Consider the following 13,181-nt stretch of genomic DNA (forward strand, 5'->3'; position numbering starts at 1 on the left):
TTTCTGCCATCCCATCTCTCTCACCCTTTCATCTCCCTCTCTTGGGCCCACCCAGATAATCCAGAATAATCTCCCCATCTCAAAATCCTTAACGTAATCACATCTGCAGAGTCCCTTTTGCCACGTAAGGTAACTATTGACAGGTTCTGGGGATGGGACATGAACATCATTGGGGGGGGGGGGCATTGTTCTGTCTACCACACCATTCTTGGTTTGTGAGCCACGCAATAGGCAGTAGTTATCATAGGCCCCAGGAATTCCATTCCTAGGTAAACATCCAAGAGAATGAAAACTGGGACTCAAACAGATCATGGTACACCCACGTCCATAGCAGCATTATTCACACCAGCCAAAACATGGAAGTAACCTAGTGTCTATCAGCGGATGAATGGATAAACTAAATGTGGTCTGTCCCTACAGTGGAATATTATTCAGCCATAAGATGGAATGAAGCACTGACACCTGCTATAGCATTACATTTATTGCATACTTTATTTCTATTATTACATTGTAATGTATAATGAAATAACTATGCAACTCACCATAATGTAGACTCAATGGGAGCCCTGAGCTTGTTTTCCTTCAACTAGACAGTCCCATCTGGGGGTGATGGGAGACAGTGACAGATCATCAGGCATTAGATTCTCGTAAGAAGCACTCAACCTAGATCTCTCACATCCATGGTTCATTCACAATAAGGTTTGCACTCCTATAAGAATCTAATGCCACCGCTGATCTGGCAGGAGGCAGAGCTCAGGCGGTAAAGCTAGCCATGGGGAATGGCTGTAGATACAGATGAAGCCTTGCTGGCTGGCTCACTTGTTCACCCACCAAGAGTTCAAGACCAGCTGGGAGTGGTGGCTCATGCCTGTAATCCCAGCACTTTGGGAGGCCGAGGCAGGCAGATCACATGAGGTCAGGAGTTCAAGATCAGCCTGGCCAATATGGTGAAACCCCATGTTTACAAAACTACAAAAATTAACCAGGTGTGGCCTGTGCCTGTAATCTCAGCTACTCAGGAGGCTGAGGAGGGAGAATCGCTTGAATCTGGGAGGCAGAGGTCGCAGTGAGCTGAAATCGCACCATTGCACTCCAGCCTGGGCAACAGAGCGAGACTATTAAAAAAAAAAAAGAAAAAAAAACGAGTTCAAGACCATCCTGGGCAACATGGTAAGACCCCATCTCTGCAAAAACAAATAAATAAATAATTGGTTAAACAGTAAGTTTTTGTTATATATATTTTACCACAATAGAAAAAGGTTTGATATAAAAGCAGTGGGCTGGGCCAGGCACAGTGGCTCATGCCTGTCATCCCAGCACTTTGGGAGGCTTGAGGAAGTCAGATCACCTGAGGTCAGGAGTTCGAGACCAGCCTGGCCAACATGGTGAAACCCTGTCTTTACTCAAAATACAAAAATTGGCCGGGCGCGGTGGCTCAAGCCTGTAATCCCAGCACTTTGGGAGGCCGAGATGGGTGGATCACGAGGTCAGGAGATCGAGACCATCCTGGATAACACGGTGAAACCCCGTCTCTACTAAGAAATACAAAAAACTAGCCGGGCGAGGTGGCGGGCATCTGTAGTCCCAGCTACTCGGGAGGCTGAGGCCGGAGAATGGCGTGAACCCGGGAGGCAGAGCTTGCAGTGAGCTGAGATCCGGCCACTGCACTCCAGCCTGGGCTACAGAGCAAGACTCCGTCTCAAAAAAAAAAAAAAAATACAAAAATTAGTTGGGCGTGGTGGTGGGCGCCTGTAATCCCAGCTACTCAGGAGGCTGAGGCAGGAGAATGGCTTGAACCTGGGAGGCAGAAGTTGTGGTGAGCCGAGATCACGCCATTGCACTCCAGCCTGGGTGACAACAGCGAAACTCCCTCTCAAACAAACAAACAAAAAAAATGCAGTGGGCTGGATGTGACCAGTGGGCCATAGTTGGCTGACCCCATTGATCCTGCTAACTCCTGCAGCTGTGACCCAGTTCATCTCACACTGCCTGCTCTTCCCCTTTCCCTACCTGAAAGAAACAGCCAAATATGGCTAGGAAGAGGAAATCCCACAACCTTGCTGATTGTTTTTTTTTTTTTCCCTCCAGTCAGTAACAGTTGTATTAGGGATATTGTCAAAGTCAAAGTCACCTGCTAGGTGGTGGGTTTTTGGATTTTTTTTTTTTTTTTTTTTTGAGACAGGTTCTCATTCTGTCACTCAGGCTGGAAAGCATTGGTGCACGGCTTATTGCAGCCTCCTGGGCTCAAGTGATCCTCATGCCTCAGCCTCCCAAAGCACTGGGATTATAGGCGTGAGCCACTGCACCAGGTCCTTTTTTTGAGACAGAGCTTTGCTTTTGTTGCCCAGGCTGGAATACAATGGCACAATCTCGGCTCACCGCAACCTCTGCCTCCCGGGTTCGAGTCTTCTGCCTCAGCCTCCCGAGTAGCTGGGATTGCAGGTGTCCGCCACCACGCCCAGCTAATTTTGTATTTTTAGTAGAGACGGGGTTTTCTTCATGTTGGTCAGCCTGGCCTCCAACTCCTGACCTCAGGTGATCGGCCCGCCTCGGCCTCCCAAAGTGCTGGGATTACAGACGTGAGCCACTGTGCCTGGCCCGCTACTGCTCTTATTTTTAAGTGCCTCATCCATACCCTCAAGTGGGTCTGGGGGCTGCTGTGACCGCATCCTGTTGCCCTGATACCCTTTCTTCATACCCTTCCTTCTCCTCTCCCCTCAAGCCCTCTCGCACCTCCTCCTTGCTTGTAGTCTCATTTCCCATTTCTCTGAGGGAAATGGAAGCGATTAGAAGAGACCTGCCACAGGCTGCCATGCCCACCGCTGCCTCCCTCTCTGTGCCAGGGACCTGCCGTCGGCCAGTGTCTCTGGATGAGCGTCCATGCTGTTCATGCACAGAAGACCCTTCTACTTGCACGACTCAGAGACGTCACTCCAGAAACTGTCCCCTCTCCTTTGTCTTCAGTGCACGCCCTCTTTTGGATCATACCCATTACTGAGAACAAGCTGTTACTATTCTCCTTTCAAATCAGCCAACTGACACTAGATCCCCTTAGCTCTGCTCTTTTTTGGTTTTGAGACAGAGTCTCTGTCCATCACCCAGGCTGGAGTGCAATGGCATGATCTCCACTCACTGCAACCTCCACCTCCCAGGTTCAAGCCATTCTCCTGCCTCAGCCTCCTTTGTAGCTGGGACTACAGGCATGTGCCATCACTCCCGGCCCAGCTCTGGTCTCTAACAGCAAAACTCCTTGAAATGGATGCTCACATTCACTCTCTCTCCTTCCCTCCTGCTCACTCCATCACACTCCCATGACTGCACGGGGGCAGTGACTCACTTCTGTAATCCTAGCACTTTGGGAGGCCAAGGCAAGAGGCAGGAGGATGGCTTGAGCCCAGGAGTTCCAGACCAGCCTGGGCAACATAGCAACACGTCGTCTTTACAAATAATTAAAAGATTAGCCAGGTGTGGTGATGCACATCTGTGGTCCCAGCTACTACTCTGGAGGCTGAGGTGGGAGGATCACTTGAGTCTAAGAGGTTGAGGCTGCAGTGAGCCAAGAGTACACCACTGCACTCCAGCCTAGACGGCAGAGTAAGACCTTGTCTCAAAAATAAAACACACATAGCCGGGCGTGGTGGCTCATGCCTGTAATCCCAGCACTTTGGGAGGCCAAAGCAAGCGGATCATGAGGTCAGGAGTTCAAAACCAGCCTGGCCAAGATGGTAAAACCCCATCTCTGCTAAAACTACAAAAATTAGCCAGGCACAATGGCAGGCACCTGTAATCCCAGCTACTCAGGAGGCTGAGGCAGGAGAATCGCTTGAACCTGGGCAACAGAGGTTGCAGTGAGCCAAGATTGCACCACTGCACTCCAGCCTGGGTGACAGTGAGACTCTGTCTCAAAAATAAACAAACAAATAAATAAATAAAACACACAAACCCTTCTCTTTTCAAAGTCATGAGGACCTCCAGGATGCTACATCCAGGTCTCTGTTTTCTGTCTTCACTGCATCTGACCTTCTTGATATTTTTTTTGCTTTGTGTCTAGGACATGCCCACGGCACAGCCGTCAGGCCCGTCTCTGTCTACACACACTCCCTGCTCTTCAGACAACAGACTTCCAGAAAGCACCAGCAGCCACGAAGTGTGGCACAGAACCCAGGTCCTGCCTGTAACCCAACCCTACTAACCTGACTCTGCTCTCTCGTCTGCAAAATGGAAGCCACATAGCATCCCCTGGCAGGGCTGTTGTGGAAAGCCGGTGAAAGCCTGGCATGTCACGGCATCAATGAGTGTTGGTTGCCGTCATCCCTGGCACCAAGTTGCCATGGATGGCAGTGGCCAGAGGCATCTGAGCTGACCTTGGAGAACGACGAGATCTCCTGATAGGCAGGGAAGGTCGGAGGTGGGGCTCAGCCTTTCCCCTTCCCAGCTCTACCTGGCAGCAGGTGGGAGGCAGCAAGCGTGCGCTGGGCTCTGCTGTTCACACGGGGTGAAGCTGCTCCCCACTCCAAACACCCTCACGTGGTGGGGCAGTGAAAATTGGCAAACAAACCGCTTACCCTGTAAAAGGTGGGTCTCTTGGCTGCTCACAGTGGTTTATATCTGAAGTCCCAGCTACTCAGGAGGCTGAGGCGGGAGGATTGTTTGAGCCCGGGAGTTAAGGCTGCGGTGAGTCGTGATCATGTCACTGCACATCAACCTGAGCAACAGAGCAAGACCATGTTCCAAATAAATAAATAAATAAATAAATAAATAAATACAAATAAACAGTGGGTCTCTGTAAAGAAAGTAATCAGCAGAGTATGGTGGCACACATCTGTAACTTCAGCTACTCCAGAGGCTGAGGCAGAAAAATCCCCTGAGTCCAGGAGTGCAAAGCCAGCCTGGGCAACAGAGTGAAATACTTCAAAACAAGATAAAATTAAAAATAAATAAATAAATAAATAAACACAGGCCAGGTGCAGTGGCTCACGCCTGTAATCCCAGCACTTTGGGAGGCTGAGGCAGGTAGATCACCTGAGGTCAGCAGTTCGAGACCAGCCTGGCCAACTGGTGAAACCTCATCTCTACTAAAAATACAAAAGTTAGTTGGGCATGGTGGCACACACCTGTAATCCCAGTTACTCGAGAGGCTGAGGCAGGAGAATTGATTGAACCTGGGAGGCGGAGGTTTCAGTGAGCCGAGATCGCGCCGCTGCACTCCAGCCTGGGTGACAGAGTGAGACTCCATCTCAAAAAAAGAAAAAACAAATAAATGCAACCCAGGCGCGGGGGCTCACGCCTATAATCCCAGCACTTCGGGAGGCCGAGGCAGGTGGATCACAAGGTCAGACCATCCTGGCTAACACGGTGAAACCCTGTCTCTACTAAAAAATACAAAAAATTAGCTGGGTGTGGTGGCAGGTGCCCGTAGTCCCAGCTACTCAGGAGGCGGAGGCCAGAGAATGGCGTGGACCCCGGAGGCGGAGCTTGCAGTGAGCTGAGATCACGCCACTGCACCCCAGCCTGGGTGACAGAGCGAGACTCTGTCTCAAAAAAAAAAAAAAAAAAAGGCATTATTGAATAGATACATAAAATGTGGTCTGTGGCTGGGCGTGGTGGCTCATGCCTGTAATCTCAGCATGTTGGGAGGCCAAGGCTGGCGGATCGTGAGGTCAAGAGATGGAGACCAACCTGGCCAACATGGTAAAACCCTATCTCTACTACAAATACAAAAATAATTAGCTGGGTGTGGTGGCACGTGCCTGTAGTCCCAGTTACTTGGAAGGTTGAGGCAGGAGAATCACTTGAACCTGGGAGGTGGAGGTTGCAGTGAGCTGAGATCGCGCCACTGCACTCCAGCCTGACAACAGAGCGAGACTCCGCCTCAAAAAAAAAAAAAAAAAAAAAAAAAAAAGAAGACTATGTGCACAATGGAATACTATTCAACCGTAAAAAGGAATGAAGCACTGATACATGCTACAGCATGGATGGACCTTGAAAGCTTTCTGCTAAGTGAAAGAAACCAGACACAAAAGGCCACACATATTGCGAAATTCCATTTTACGAAGTGTCCAGAACAGGGAAATCTTTAAAGACAGAAAGTAAACCTAGTGGTTGGCTGGGGCTGGGGGATGGGGAATGGGGAGTGACTGCTAACAGGTGTGGGATTTCTCTCTGGGGTACTGAAAATGTTCTAAAATTGATTGTGGTGATGGTTGCACAACTCTGGGAATACATTAAAAAACCACTTAAATGTACACTTTAATGGCTGAATTGTATAGTATGTGAATTATCTCTCAATAAAGCCATTATTAAAAATCATCATTAGGCCAGGCACAGTGGCTCACGCCTGTAATGCCAACACTTTGGGAAGCCGAGGCAGGTAGATCACCTGAGGTCAGGAGTTCAAGACCAGCCTGACCAACGTGGAGAAACCCCATCTCTACTAAAAATACAAAAATTAGCCCAGCATGGTGGTGGGCGCCTGTAATCCCAGCTATTCAGGAGGCTGAGGCAGGAGAATCACTTGAACCTGGGATGTGGAGGTTGCAGTGAGCCAAGGCTGCTGCACTCCAGCCTGGGCTAGAGAGCAAGACTCAGTCTCAAAAAAAAAAAATGCAGCTTCAGCCAGAGTTGGTGGCTCAGGCCTATAATCCTAACACTTTGGGAGGTCAAGGCGGGAGGACTGCTTAAGGCCAGGGATTCGAGGTTGTGGTGAGCCATAATCATGCCACTCCTGGAGCCTGGCCAGTAGAGCAAGTCTCCCACTCTTTTTTTTTTTTTTTTTTAATATGGACTCGCTCTTATACCCAAGCTAGAGTGCAGTGGTGTGAACACAGCTCACTGCAGCCTCAACCACTTGAGCTCAAGCAGTTCTCCTACTTCAGCCTCCCTATTGGCTAGGACTACAGGCATGTGCCACTGAACCCAGCTAATTTTTGTAGAGATGGGAGTCTGACTTTGTTGCCCAGGCTGGTCTAGAACTCCTGAGCTCAAGCAATCCTCCTGCCTCGGCCTCCCAAAGTGCTGGAATTACAGGCCTGAGCCACTGCACCCAGCCAGAGACTACGACTCTTAAAAACAAAAAAAACAAAGCCACTTTGGCTGGGCACAGTGGCTCATGCCTTTAATCCCAGCACTTTGGGAGGCTGAGGTGGGTGGATCACCTGAGGTCAGGAGTTCGAGACCAGCCTGGCCAATATGGTGAAACCCTGTTTCTAATAAAAATACAAAAATTAGCCAGGTATGGTGACACGCGCCTGTAGTCCCAGCTACTTGGGAGGCTGAGGCAGGAGAATCGTTTGAACCCAGAAGGCAGAAGTTGCAGCAAGCCAAGATCGTGCCATTGCATTCCAGCCTGGGTGACAAAGCGAGACTCCATCTTTAAAAAAAAAAAAAAGAAGCAACTTTATAGACCCACCCTAAAGATGGCCAGAAGTCCAGGAAGCCCCAGAAAGCATGGGGGATTCCTTATAGCAGCGGGTTCAGGGCTCCTTCCCTTGGCTCTTTCCTTACTGGCTCGGGAGTCTCAGCTGCTCTGACCATGCACAGCACTTCTCAGGACAAAGCCTGCCCCCCACCCCTGCCCAGGCCGGTTGGGAGCTGCTGGTTGGAGATGGGAAATCGTAAGAACTGCAGGCAGGAGGAAGCGCTGTCGGCAAAGGTGGCTGCTGCAGAGGTGAGGATAGGTTGTTCTCATTTTTACACTTAGGTTTTTCGTTTTTTTTTTTTTTTCCAGGGGGTGGGGTTTGATCGCAGTGGTGCAATCATGGCTCACTGCAGTGTCAACTTCCTGGGCTCAGGCCGGGTGTAGTGGTTCACGCTTGTAGTCCCAACACTTTGGTAGGTAGAGGCTGGAGTGCAATGGTGTGTTCTCGGTTCACTGCAACCTCCGCCTGGGTCCAAGTGATTCTCCTGCTTCAGCCTCCCTAGTAGCTGGGATCACAGGTGCCTGCCACCATGCCCAGCTAACTTTTTGTATTTTTAGTAGAGACAGCATTTCACTGGGTTAGCCAGGCTGGTCTCGATATCCTGACCTTATGATCCATCTGCCTCAGCCTCCTAAAGTGCTGGGATTACAGGTGTGAGCCACAGCGCCTGGCCTAATATTACTCAGCCTTTTTATTTATTCATTTTTTGAGACAAAGCTTCGCTCTTGTCACCCAGGCGGGAGTGCAGTGGCGCAATCTCGGCTCACTGCAATCTCCGCCTCCCTGATTCAAGTGATTCTCCTGCCTCAGCCTCCCAAGTAGCTGGGATTATAGGCACCCACCACCAAGGCCGGTTAGTTTTTTGTACTTTTTAGTAGAGACAGGTTTTACTATGTTGGCCAGGCTGGTCTTGAACTCCTGACCTCAGGTGATCTGCGCACCTCAGCCTCCCAAAGTGTTGGGATTACAGGTGTGAGCCACAGCACCCAGCCTACAGCCGGTTAATTTTGTATTTTTAGTAGAGAAGGGGTTTCTCCATATTAGTCAGGCTGGTCTCGAACTCCCAACCTCAGGTGATCCACCTGCCTCGGCCTCCCAAAGTGCTGGGATTACAGGTGTGAGCCACCATGCCCGGCCTACATGTGTTAACTTTCTTTTTCCTTTTTTTTTTTTTTTGAGACGGAGTCTTGCTCTGTCACCCAGGCTGGAGTGCAGTGGCACGATCTCGGCTCACTGCAAGCTCCGCCTCCAGGGATCACGCCATTCTCCTGCCTCAGCCTCCCGAGTAGCTGGGACTACAGGCGCCTGCCACCACGCCCGGCTAATTTTTTGTATTTTTTTAGTAGAGGCAGGGTTTCACTGAGTTAGCCAGGATGATCTTGATCTCCTGACCTCATGATCCGCCCGCCTCGGCTTCCCAAAGTGCTGGGATTACCGGCGTGAGCCACTGAACCCGGCCTAACTTTCTTAATTTTTGTAGAGATAGGGTCTTCCTATGTGGTCCAGGCTGGTCTCAAACTCATGGGCTCAAGCGAACTTCCAGCCTCGGCTTCCCAAGGTGCTGGGATTACAGGTGTGAGCCACCGCGCCCGGCCAACTCTGCTTTTTAAGGGTGCGTGTGATTAGGTCAGAATCATTGATAATCTATCTCAAGATCAACCTCACCGTGTCATACATCTTAACCACAGAAGTGATATATTTGTAGGTTTTGCCCACACTCATTGAGAGGGGGTTACAGCAGGGTGAAGGGTATTGCGGGTCACAGGAAAATTCTGCTGCCCTAGATGGGGGGTGTGAAGGGAGGATAGAGTAAGGGAGGAGAATTTCCTGAGAACATACAGAGAATGGGAGATGGAACCCAGGCAGGAATCTATGTCCTCAGTCTTAACGAGGCTTTTTCCTCTACAGAAATTTGCTAGGAGCAGGGGGATGCACCCACTGACCTTTCTAGCCCTGGTATGCTCCCGTGCCTATGGGGAACTATAGCCTGCTTGGGGTGGTGGCAGGGGCAGGGATACCAGTCGTTGGAGCCGGGATGAGAACCAAAAAGTCCCTGCCTGGGAAAGGATCCTGGATGCTCCCAGGAAGGCGGAACGGGGGTCAGATGCCCCTGTTGGGGTCTGGAGCACGGCCCATTCTGGTCCTCTGGCCCTCCTCTCCCCAAGTCAGGGGGAGATCTCTGGGCTCATAGGGTTGGCGCTTCCCCAACCAGTAGGGGGCGTTCGGCACACGCGCTGCTTTGTGGATGCCGAGTGGAAACACGGTGGGGGAGCCCCGGGCCGGTGTTGGGGTGAAGGGGCTGACTGGGCCCCCCACACCCCAGAGGCCCTGCAGATCCCTAGGGTGCCTGGCTTGTCTAGGGAGACCTGTGATGCCTGCCTCGTCCTCAGCCGGATCTGATTCATCTTGGCCATGAGTAAGCCCTGAAAATGCAGCTGGTTCCTGGTGGCTCACCCCTGTAATCCCAGCCCTCTGGGAGGCGAGACGGGAGCATCATTTGAGCTCAGGAGTTCCAAACCAGCCTGGGCAACATGGCAAGATTTCATCTTTGAAAAAAATTAGCTGGGTGCCGTGGCTCATGCCTGTAATCCCAGCACTTTGGGACGCCGAGGCAGGTGGATCATTTGAGGTCGGAAGTTCAAGGCCAGCCTGCTCAACATGGTGAAACCCCACTTCTACTAAAAATACAAAAATTTGCTGGGAGTGGTGGCGGGCACCTGTAATCCCAGCTACTCAGGAGGCCGAGGCAGGAGAATCACTTGAACCCCGGAGGTGGAGGTTGCAGTGAGCTGAGATCCTGCCACTGTACTCCAGCCTGGGCGACAGGGAGACTTCATGTCTAAATAATTAATTAAAAATTAAAGAAACTAAAAAGAAAATTAGCCAGGTGTGGGCTGGGTGCAGTGGCTCACGCCTGTAATCCTAACACTTTGGGAGGCCAAAGCAGGCAGATCACGAGGTTAGGAGCTCGAGACCGGCCTGGCCGATATGGTGAAACCCTGTCTCTACTAAAAATACAAACAAAAAACTTAGCCAGGTGTGGTGGCGGGCGCCTGTAGTCTCAGCTACTGGGACTGAAGTAGGAGGCTGAGGTAGGAGGATTGCTTGAACCCGGGAGGCAGAGGTTGCAGTAAGCCAAGATCGTGCCACTACAGCATAGCCTGGACAACAGACTGAGACTCCATGTCACCAAAAAACAAACAAACAAAATATATATATACATATATATATATATATATATATATATAGGCGTGATGGTGTGCACTTGTAGTCCCAGCTACTCATAAGGCTGAGGTAGGAGGATCACTTAAGCCTACGAGTTCAAGACCAGCCTGGGCAACATAGCAAGCCCCCATCTCTACAAAAATGTTTAAGGCCGGGTGTGGTGGCTCATGCCTGTAATCCCAACACTTTGGGAGGGTGGATCACCTGAGGTCCGGAGTTTGACACCAGCCTGACCAACATGGTGAAACACTGTCTCTACTAAAAATACAAAATTAGCTGGGCGTGGTGGCGCATGCCTGTAATTCCAGTTATTTGGGAGACAAAGGCAGGAGAATCGCTTGAAACCAGGAGGCAGAGGTTGCAGGGAGTTGAGATCATGCCATTGCACTCCAGCCTGGGCAACAAGAGTGAAATTCTGTCTCAAAAAAAAAAAAAAAATTTTTTTTTTAATTGGCTGGGCACAGTGGCTCACTCCTGTAATCCCAGCACTTTGGGAGGCCGAGGTAGGCAGATCACTTGAGGTCACGAGTTTGAGACCAGCCTGGCCAACATGGAAAAACTCCATCTCTACTAAAAATACAAAAATTTGTTGGGCATGGTGGTGTGCACCTGTATTTCCAGCTCCTCAGGAGGCTGAGGCACGAGAATTGCTTGAGCCTAGGAGGCAGAGCCTGCAGTGAGCTGAGATCATGCCACTGCACTCCAGCCTGGGGAACAGAGAGAAACTTCATCTAAAACACACACACACACACACACACACACAACAAGGCCTGCTTGGTGGTTCACACCTGTAATCTCAGCACTTTGGGAGGGCAAAGCGGGCGGATCACCTGAGGTCAGGAGTTCCAGACCAGCCTGGCTAACACGGTAAAACCCCGTTTTTACTACAAAAAATTAGCTGGGCTTGGTGGCGCGCGCCTATAGTCCTAGCTACTCAGAGGCTGAGGCAGGAGAATTGCTTGAACCCAGGAGGTGGAGGTTGCAGTCAGCTGAGATCGCACTATTGCACTCCAACTTAGGCAACAAGAGTAAAACTGTCTCAAAAAAAAAAAAAAAAAAAAAAAAAAAAAGCCGGGCGCGGTGGCTCACGCTTGTAATCCCAGCACTTTGGGAGGCCGAGGCAGGTGGATCACCTGAGGTCGGGAGTTCAAGACCAGCCTGACCAACATGGAGAAACCCTGTCTCTACTAAAAATACAAAATTAGCCGGGGTGGTGGCACATGCCTGTAATCCCAGCTACTCGGGAGGGTGAGGCAGGAGAATTGCTTGAACCAGGGAGGCGGAGGTTGTGGTGAGCCGAGATCACGCCATTGCACTCCAGCCTGGGCAAAAAGAGCGAAACTCTGTCTCAAAAAAAAAAAAAAAATTTAGCTGGGCCTGGTGGCGCATGCTGTGGTCCCAGCTACTTAGGACACTGAGGTGAGAGGATCACTTGATCCCAGGATGTTGAGGTTGGAGTGAGTCATGATTGCACCACTGCACTCCAGCCTTGGTGACAGAGGGAGACCTTGTCTCAAAAACAAACAAACAAACACACAAACAAACACACAAAAACGGGGCTGGCTGCAACCCTATTTGAAGTGGCTGGAGTCCCCTGCACCCTCTCTTTCTAGCCCCAGCTATGGGCTCCTGCCAGCCCTCTCCCTCTGCCTCTCTGTCTGCCCTCCATCAGCTCACCTGCCCTGTCCTTTTCAGCCCTCAATTTCTCTTCCTCCTCCCACACTCCATGGGGGATTCCAGCTCCCTTTAGGGACTTTTCCCCTAGGGAAGTGCCTCTCTGCTTCTCAGTGTCAGCAAGGGGGAACCCGGTGCCCAGGCCTTCAACAGAGTGTACTCCCTTTAGAAACACTCAATTCACAGCCATGCTGCCTGGACTGTTTCTGCTCCACACAGAGATGGCCATCAAACTGCTTCATTCATTGATTGTGAGGCCATGGGGCAGTTATAATAATTTCATCAAGCAGAGGAAGAACCTGGGGCCTGTTGACATAGAGGATGGACACTTCTGAAGACCCTCTAAGAATTAGCTATAACCATGAGACCAGACCTAAGACCCCTGACACCCTGCCTGTGGCCTTCTCACCATGAGGCCTCTGGTTAACAGAAAATGAGAGTAAATCAGGCCAGGCATGGTGGCTCACACCTGTAATCCCAGCATTTGGGAGGCCAAGGCAGGTGGATCACCTGAGGTCAGGAGTTCGAGATCAGCCTGGCCAACATAGTGAAACCCTGAAACCTACTAAAAATACAAAAATTAGCTGGGCATGGTGGCATACCACTGTAATCCTAGCTACTCAGAAGGCTGAGGAAGAAGAGTCGTTTGAACCCAGGAGGCAGAGATTGCAGTGAGTCGAGATCATGCCACTGCACTGCAGCCTGGCCAACAGAGCGAGACTACATCAAAAAAAAAAAAAAAAGAAATATGAAAGAAAGAGAGGGAGAGAGAAAGGAAGGAAAGAAGGGAGGAAGGAAGGAAGGAAGGAAGGAAGGAAGGAAGGAAGGAAGGAAGGAAGGAAGGAAGGAAGGAAGGAAAGAAGG

The 13,181-nt window shown here is 50.5% G+C and overlaps 1 protein-coding gene across 1 annotated transcript in view; it reads right to left on the bottom strand.

Moving 5' to 3' along the window:
- Positions 1-463: 463 nt before the first annotated feature.
- LOC144338319 (uncharacterized) overlaps positions 464-13,181 on the bottom strand; it is a 46,375-nt gene continuing 33,657 nt past the window's right edge. Inside the window, exons 7-8 of the mRNA XM_077987049.1 lie at positions 4,566-4,705; positions 464-1,115 (exon numbers count right to left, since the gene is read on the bottom strand). The gene's annotated coding sequence lies outside the window, so the exon portion shown is untranslated. The remainder of the gene's footprint in view (positions 1,116-4,565; positions 4,706-13,181) is intronic.

Source organism: Macaca mulatta, chromosome 20 (genome assembly GCF_049350105.2).
Source record: "Macaca mulatta isolate MMU2019108-1 chromosome 20, T2T-MMU8v2.0, whole genome shotgun sequence".
In the NCBI taxonomy this organism is placed as follows: Eukaryota; Metazoa; Chordata; class Mammalia; order Primates; family Cercopithecidae; genus Macaca; species Macaca mulatta.